This window comes from Pinus tabuliformis, chromosome 2_1 (genome assembly GCF_031772625.1).
Source record: "Pinus tabuliformis cultivar Carrire ecotype Pingquan chromosome 2_1, CPIR1, whole genome shotgun sequence".
NCBI classification, from domain to species: Eukaryota; Viridiplantae; Streptophyta; class Pinopsida; order Pinales; family Pinaceae; genus Pinus; species Pinus tabuliformis.
Genome location: NC_142299.1, coordinates 454,894,314 through 454,903,179, shown reverse-complemented (window position 1 = coordinate 454,903,179; position 8,866 = coordinate 454,894,314). Strand labels below are relative to the sequence as shown.

The 8,866-nt window shown below is 37.5% G+C and overlaps 1 pseudogene; it reads right to left on the bottom strand.

The window, feature by feature from the left end:
* Positions 1–5,719: 5,719 nt before the first annotated feature.
* On the bottom strand, positions 5,720–8,128 carry LOC149200881 (protein ACTIVITY OF BC1 COMPLEX KINASE 3, chloroplastic pseudogene; annotated as a pseudogene).
* Positions 8,129–8,866: the final 738 nt, after the last annotated feature.

The following is an 8,866-nucleotide window of genomic DNA, read 5'->3' as shown; positions in this document are numbered from 1 at the left end:
CTCCATTCACCAATTACCAACATACTCCCCCTTGATGGTGAGTAAATATATCTGAAAGTTGTTTTTTAGTTCTAATGTATTTCAAGTCAACGTCATTGTTATGAACCAGGTCTCTAATAAAATGATATTTCAAATAAATATGCTTTGTTCTACTATGATGGACTAGATTCTTGGCCAATTTATTTGCACCCATGTTATTACAAAATATCACTGTTGGTTGAATTTTTTTCTCTCCATTTTCTTCTAAAATGCTTCTAAGCCACAATGCTTGTGTACCTACAAGAGTGATTGCAATATATTATGCTTCTGTGTTTGAAAGAGAAATTATAATTTGCTTCTTTTAACTCCATGTAATCAAACCTCAATGGAGAGAAAACAAATTACCAGATGTATTCTTTCAATCATCCAAACTACTCTCTCAACCAGAATCACTAAAACTAACAAGTTTAAACCTTCTATAGGTATAGTAATGAATACCAAAATCAATAGTTCCCTTCACATACCTTAATGTTCTCCTAGCTGCCTTCATATGAAGTTCAGATGACTTGTTCATATACCTTGAAACAAGAGAAACTGAATAAGCAATATGAGGCCTTTTAGGTGTAAAACATTAAAACTCCTAACAATATTTCAACAAGTTTTCTAATCAACAATTTTAGCACCATCATGTCTACACAACACAACTCCATGGGCAATTGGAGTAGAGGTTGGGTTACAGTCAACCATATTGCACTTATTAAACATATCTTTTGTATATTTTTGTTGGGAAATCAAAATTTCATATTTTGGTTGATAAATTTCCATTCATAAAAATTATTACATGAGACCTAAATCTTTCATGTCAAATTATTCATCATAGCAATTTCAAATTCATTCTCCATCTTAGAATTACTACCCATATAGAATAAATCATTAATGTACAAGCTTACAACAACAATATCATTACCGTCATGTTTGTAATAAAGGGTAGGTTCATTCATGCTTGTCTTGAAGCCATTCCTCAAAAAACTCTGGTCAATTTTGGCATACCATGTTTATGGTGTTTGTTTGAGGCCATATATATAAAGCCTTTTTTAACTTGTACACTTGATGGTGTTTACCTTGCACTTCAAAACATTGTGGTTGTTTCCCATACACTTCCTCTTCTAAGTATCCATTCAAGAATTCACTCTTCACATCCATGTGATGAATGCATGGTGTTTTCCGAGCTACTATAGAAATCATCATTTTATTAGTCTCATGTCTTACTAATGGAGAAAATTTCTTCTCATTGTCAATATCATACCTTTGTATGAATCCTTTTGCGACTAAGTTTGCCTTCTATCTTTCAATACTCCCATCATTATTATATTTAGCCTTGTAAACCCATTTAGTACGAATTTGTTTCTTGCCATATGTAATCTTTGTAAGTTCCCAAGTATCACTCCTATGAATTAAATCCATCTCTTCTTGCATTTCTTGCACCTTCAAATGATGAGGGTTCAATATTAGAGTGAGAAAATAAACAAAAAAATTATTGTTGTAAAGACCATCTACTGAACTTCGAAAATAACCAGAACTAGATACGGTAATAACCAAAACAGAACTGAAATACAGTAAATACGGTAATAAGAAAAACAGAACAGAAATACAGTAACTGTAAGGAATTTCGAACACCTACCTGAACTGCTGCCTGCTCCGATGTAGTTGATGACGCCGCGGTTATTCTGATCCGATTACTCGGAAACCAATTCCTCCCAGCCAATCCAGTAAGCTTCTCACCGAAGCTCACTGCCCTCGTGCCCAGAACCTCATATCAATGTAAAGCTCCCTCTGGTTTAAATTCTTGATTTCCTGGTTCTCCTCCTCTCCACTCTCCATTTTTCTGTCCCCTTCTCAGCCCTATCTCGGTGATTTTATAGTCAGGGCTAAGTGGTGGCTGCCCTGTACACCAACGACTCCACCGCTTACTCTCATGGTGACAGCTTCCTCCAGCTGTGAGTCATCCTCCCGTACAGACGTTTCTGCTTTGCTCAAGGTTTTTCTTTTTATGCGATGGTTTATATATATATATATATATATAAGATTGAAGGTATTATAATGTTTGATCATCATATATATATTAACACTATTATGTTATATGACATACTTTATATTACTTGATTATATTGATATGTACCTTATATATATATATATATACTTTGTTTTATTTATATATATATATTTTTTTCTAATATATAAAGTTTATTTATGTTTGTTTTAATATAACTTTAGAACTTTCGATTAATTAATTAATTAATTATTGATACAATACTAAATCTTTATTCTATTTTATAATTATCATTTTTATTGCTTTATTTATTATATTTTAGTATTATTATTTTTTTAATACAGGGGCACATAATATGTGCAATTAAAGATGGGTCGTTACATACACTCCCCCTTCAGAAAACTTCGTCCCGAAGTTAGAGAGTTTTAAGTTTATGATTTTGATGGATAAATTTTACCCTATCCAAGTTCCCTTCTGCTCCCATCCTATCCATCCTCTACTGGAGTATGCCATGGCTTCAATTTTACTGACCTAACCATTCATAAACTCTAAACTGGCAGTGTCGATTATACCGACCTGATTCCCAGTAGGCATCCGGCAGTCATCATCACATGTTTAGGGGAGCGTGATTCACACAGTCCTCCCATGACCCTAGGGTTCGGAGGATAAACGGTGGGGAACACCTCCACCCCTCCCAATAGAACTTAGGGCTAACACCCTATCATAGAATCACTTGGAGCTTTAATTGTTCTGAGGTTCTGCCATCACGTGGTCATCCCGGTAATTGGATACTTGAATCTGCAATCATACACTCACTCATGCATTCCTAAAATGTGCATCAGCATATTCAAAATAACTAATGTTTTATTCACATATGATACTACAGTATAACATATTTTTACCATTTTCTATGCATGTCTTTTGACTTCCATCTAAAATGTATTCACCTCCGGATTTCTATGCCATTGATCATATTCACATGTAAAAAGAACAAAACAGATTTACAATATCTTAATTTCTATTAGAAGTAAAATCCTTTAACTGTCTTAACTTTCCTTCGACAACTATAATTTAATAAAATGAACCACATATATCATTTTGGTATCCATGTACCAGCAGAAGTTAAACATATATTATGTCACAAAATTTCACGTTTATCTATAATCATTCGAAATGTTTCTAGGTCTCTGCCTGTAATAGAGTAAAATATATACTAAACATAGTTTAAAGTTCTTCAAAATTGACATAGTCTAGGGTATCTTTGACATATGTCCTCTGTATTTTCCCAAGTTGTTGATCCAGGACTGTACTTGTCCCAATGGACCCTAACTTGGTCCACTAGGTGGTTCCTCAGCTATCGAACCCTACATCCCAGAATACGTAATGGTTCGACCGTTACGATTCCCTTGTTCCATACCTGAAGATCCCGCTATAGTAGGTTGATGCGCTGCTTGGTCGTTGCTGATTACTGCATGAATTCTATGATTATCTTGATTGTTTGATATTGGTCCCTCTCCAGTCCTATGCGACATATTCGACAAAGCTTTAGGGCAATCCCGTTGAAAATGCGGTCCCCCACATCCCGAACAATTTATCGGCATTGATCCTCTTGACTCAGGACGCGAATTTCTAGAGAACGAGCTTCGTCCTCTCATGCTGATTTCTCTCGAATTTCTACCTCTGCCGGCAGTCCCTTGAGATGACCATGACCTAGCGTTTGACGATTCCGAGGCTATAGTGTTTACCGCCATGGGAGCTCTTGTTACAATATTTCTAGAGGTAGACCTGTTATCGTAAGGTGGCCTTGAGCTACCTCCGTTGATAAAGTTTCGAGGAGTCTTTCGAGGAAATCCTAATTGTAAAGGTTCTGCTAGCCCTATCTCTTTTCTGATTCCAAGGTGCTCTTCTGCATAACAACCACACTCAACCGCCTCGGCTACTGATGACGGTTTCCACATGCTTACCAAGGCTCTAATGCGAGGATTTAACCCAAATATGAAGCGTTCAGCTTGACATTCATCAAAGTCTAAATAGTGAATGTATTTTACAAGCTCCATAAACCTAATCTCGTACTCCTCCACTGTTTCATTTCCCTGAATTAATGTATGAAAGGCTCTCACTTGCTGTTGTTGAAAGTATGGAGGTAAATACTTTGCGCGGAACCTTTCCTCAAATAGTTCCCAAGGGGCATTATCTGATGTAAGGTGTAGCTGCTTTTCCAGATTTCCCCACAAAATCAGGGCACTTTCCTTTAGTTGAAACACGACAATTTTTTTTTTTGCCGAAGACGAATATTCTCTTAACCTAAAGCATATGTTCATTCCTTCTAACCATGCTTCAGCGCGTTCACCTGCTCGACCTCCTGAGAATTCTGGGAGTCTAATTTTCTGAAGCTCCCTGGAAATGTCTTCTTTTGGTCTTCTGGGCTCATAATTATTTGGTTCTACTGAACTGGTGACTACATGATGAAATTCCCCTTTGGTTCTGGCCTTAGTGGATTCCTTTAATGTCTCCAATAAGGCTTCCAAAGAGTTCATTATCGTAGTCAATTCTGGCGCTGGAGCGTTTGATGATGACAATGGTCTTGGTGGTGACGATGGTGATGGGGACAATGATGGCGACGGTGGCGGCATTAATGGTGGTGATGCTACCCAATCACGTCGACGTCGCTCATACGTCCTTACCATTGTAATGGTTCCTGAACACATAATAAAATTTTATCAAAATTTTGAGGTAGACAACCGAATTTAACGCATAATTTTCTTTTGCGACTTCACATTCATAAACAGGTATAGTTTTGCTATTTTTACCCGCTAGGCAGATCTTACTGGTACCGAGGTCAAGGAGGGTGGTCTCGCGACCTCCTTGTCCTAATGCAGGGGTATTCTATCCTAATATGAATAATGCAGAAGTGTAGCGTTATTAGCTCCTAAGGTAAAACATCTAAAGTTTATTTACCAAATAACATCCACAATTGAAAAATGTTAAAAGTCTCGCTCCAATGTACATCGGTAACATACCCGCCATACCTCAACCAGCCTCCAGTGATTCGTTCACCTAAGCAGTGACAATGCGGAGTTCGATGATGGTGAAAACTATACTGCTTTGCGGCTCTCACTATGAGTCTGCCCAGGTCACTGGAAAAGATGCACGGTGGAATAAGTATTGCATTAGCAGTTGAATACCAAATGAGGGATGTTAAATCATGAGGGTAATGTATACGCGGGTTATTCTAAACGGGTGAGTGAGGACAATGGACCATTCAGTTTCACCTTAGGTATACTTGGGATTAGTTTATTCAAAAACAGGGATTTCGAATTGAAGTATAGAAGCACAAAACTGCATGTATGACCTTATACAGTGCATAATTTACGAAATATTGTGTATACTTTACAACACATGACACTAGGATTAAGGAATAGAAGTCATTTCCAAATACATCTAATTAGTAGATCGTAAAACTCCAATTTGGTCTAGTACACACTTCTATGCCCTTTATATATGCAACATATATTCTTTTAAATTGCAAGAGCTGGGTTTCCAATTAATGGTAAGTTCACACTAAGAAATAATCATGTCTATAAATAGAAGTAAAATATCGAAGCCATCACAGTGATTCTTACAATACAAAACTGAGTCTTATTTTAAGAGAGTCTGGTACAAAGAATGAGGAGTAGGTACTTATCAGTTTTAGCAAAAGAAATTCACCTCAAGCAAAATAAGGATAATAAATGATGTCCCCATAAGAATTTCCACAATAGTCTTAAAGTTCAGCTCGCTGACAGTTGCATTTAGCGCATTTATCAAAGAAGCCCTTTAGTGCTGGAACAATAGGTGATACATCTATATCAGGTGATAGAAAATCTAAGGCATAGTAATCACGAGCCATAGCTTCATAGTCTCGGTTAACCATGTGAACTACATGACCAATGATGGCAAATCTAGCCTGTTGAGGGGTTTCACTCATCATTCCAAAATCCAAAAATGCAAGCTTTCCATCGGCTGTGGCAAGAAGATTCCCTGGATGTGGGTCTGCATGAAAATAGCCATGTTCAAGTAGCTGCCTGAGACTACACTGGATGCCTATGTTCACCATGTCTATAAGCTTCAGGCCTTGACTTTGTATAGCTTCCTGCTCATTCAGCTTGACATCATCTATCCAATCCATTGTCAAAACTTTCATACTAGTATAATCCCAGAAGATTTCAGGGACAAGGACATCTGGCCTGTCTCCATACAGCTTTTTAACCCTTATTGCATTTTTAGCTTCCTGTACATAGTTGAGTTCCTGGTATACTCTTCTAGCAAACTCATCCAATGGCTTCTTTAATCTCAGGCCTTTGCACTTTAACAGCAACCAATTTGCCAGAGTATCTTAGGCGAGCTTTATAAACTTGGCCCAAACGAACCAATGTATGCCGATGCCATGGTATGATATCGATGTTCTTCTAACTTTTAGTATGCATTCTGAAGTCAAATAAGAGGTGGGAATGATTTAATATCTACTTTTAGCTATTGGATTTCTTTTTGTCAGTCGTTATTGCATTGCATGACGGTGTATAGTTGCAGTATATGCTATAAACAGTATATCTTTGCAATTCATCAAACTGCACAAACAAAACTCTATTGCTGTAAAGAATAAACATGTAAGCTAAGCTATGATGGTGTTTTACAGATTGTTTTTCTATGTGTTCTTATCTGCAATGCGTATTGGGAGGCAATTTAGGTAATGGTGAAAATTCTGAACTACATACTCATTTCTAGATTAAAGCACTCGTAGAATTAGAATCTTGCTATGACTACTACATATCATATATGGAAGGATTAAACAGGAAACTGAACTATGTTCTAATGGCTATATTTTTTTTAATAGGCTGAAAAAATATTGCTGTTATATAAACTAGTTTTCCATGTAAGCATTTTTTTTTATTTTTTTTTTCTGGGAGCCTACTTTCAAAAGGAAGGGCCATTGTTTTACTAAAAGGAAAAAAGGATGTAATTTCGTTCATGGCAAAAATTGAGATGCATTAATTTATGTATGAGAGACAAAGGTACTGATAGATATTTGTTATTTCTACAATATAAAATTGCAGGATTCGCGAGCATTCAAGGGTCATATTGTTGTGTATGAGCTTGAAAATGGATTGGCTAAAGTAACTATCTATCACCTGCCACCTGTAGGAGAACCTATTGAAAGCCTTTCCAGTGGTCAGACTATTCAATTTATTGATCCCATCTATTCAGTTTCACCAGTGGAATCACAGTTCAATTCTCATATACTGAGATACGCGTATGGTTCATTGCATACACCTCCATCCATTTATGACTATGATATGAACATTGGGAAATCAGTTCTAAAGAAGGTTGAACCGGTTTTGGGAGGTTTTGACAAGGAGAAATATGAAACTCTTCGAAAATGGGTTGTAGCTTCTGATGGAACACAAGTGCCAATTTCCATTGTTTATAGAAAAGATTTAGAAAAAAAATAGGTAAGGCATCTTGCAGTTCTGACAGTTCCTCAAGGTACTCCGGAGGGCAAAGATTTGGTCCGGTTGATAGACCTTGTCCCAATTTTACAAAGGTTGGACCCAACCTCGTAAGTATCGTTCTGAGTTCTCTAGCCTGGGTACGCTTATTTGGATCCAACTTCCCATTCCGTTGATCAAGCACCAGAGTTATAGAAAAAGAGCCCAATGAAAATAATATTTCTGAAGTATGCCTAAGTACCTTAAGAGGCTTCTAACGGTATTTCTCCGCTATTTTAGCAGCATTTTGAAGCAACTCGCGCATTGCCTCCAGAGAAGGCCCCTCGCCTCTACAATCAAACTTACTCCTTTCCAAATCTTCATCTGACACTTCAACATCTCTTCCAAAACCCTTGATATCAGAATCCGTTAAATTTAAATCCGATGGCTTCACTGTGTTCGATGAGCTAACGTTTTCTGCCAATTCCATGTCGAAGCCGTCTCCGGAAGAACATTTTCCACTGCCTTCTCCAGATTTCTCTCCTGAACTTTCACAGCCCACCCTATATTTTCTACGTCTAAGTTTTACTGCGTCGAAATTCAATTTCCGTGATAAATATTCTGAACTAGACATCGCATTATTCTCAGAGACTCTCCGTAATTATCCGCTGTAATATTTACATTTTACCGTATAAAAACCCCCTCTTCTTCTTGTATTATCGAATTCACCAGCCCTAACATTAATTCTCTGAAATGTGTCATTTAAGCATAAAACGGAACAAGAACAGACGTCAGACGGTTGTTTTTCATCGGGCCGAACCCCATTCTATGTGAAAATGAAAACTTCAAAAGACTTCTCGGATTCGAACTCGTCAAATCTTGATTCATCGCAACCCACATCTGCGTAGTGCCGGGCGCCGAGTCCATTGCTCCGTTCCCGTAATCCTGGAAGAATTTATAGCATTCCAGTTCATTACAAACTAAATCGTACGCCTTTGATGTTTTAGGGTTTCAAAGAACCCGCTGTGAAGGAACAAACTATAGGGGTTTCTGTTATAGTCGGCTGATGGAACTGTGACGCTCTGTGAAAATCCCCCTCTCAGACACCGATATTTCTTCCTCGGGAGACGGGATTTGAGCCCTCTCGTCTCCGACTGCCGCCATTATTTACCAATAAAACACAATTCGTCGATTTATTTATGGAATTAAACCACAAAATTTACACAAGTGTAGGGCCTGTGAGGTCGCAGGGTTTGAACAATGGGCTCCAATACGATATGTAAAGACCATCTACTAAACTTCGAAATTAACCAGAACTAGATACGGTAATAACCAAAACAGAACTGAAATACAGTAAATACGGTAATAAGCA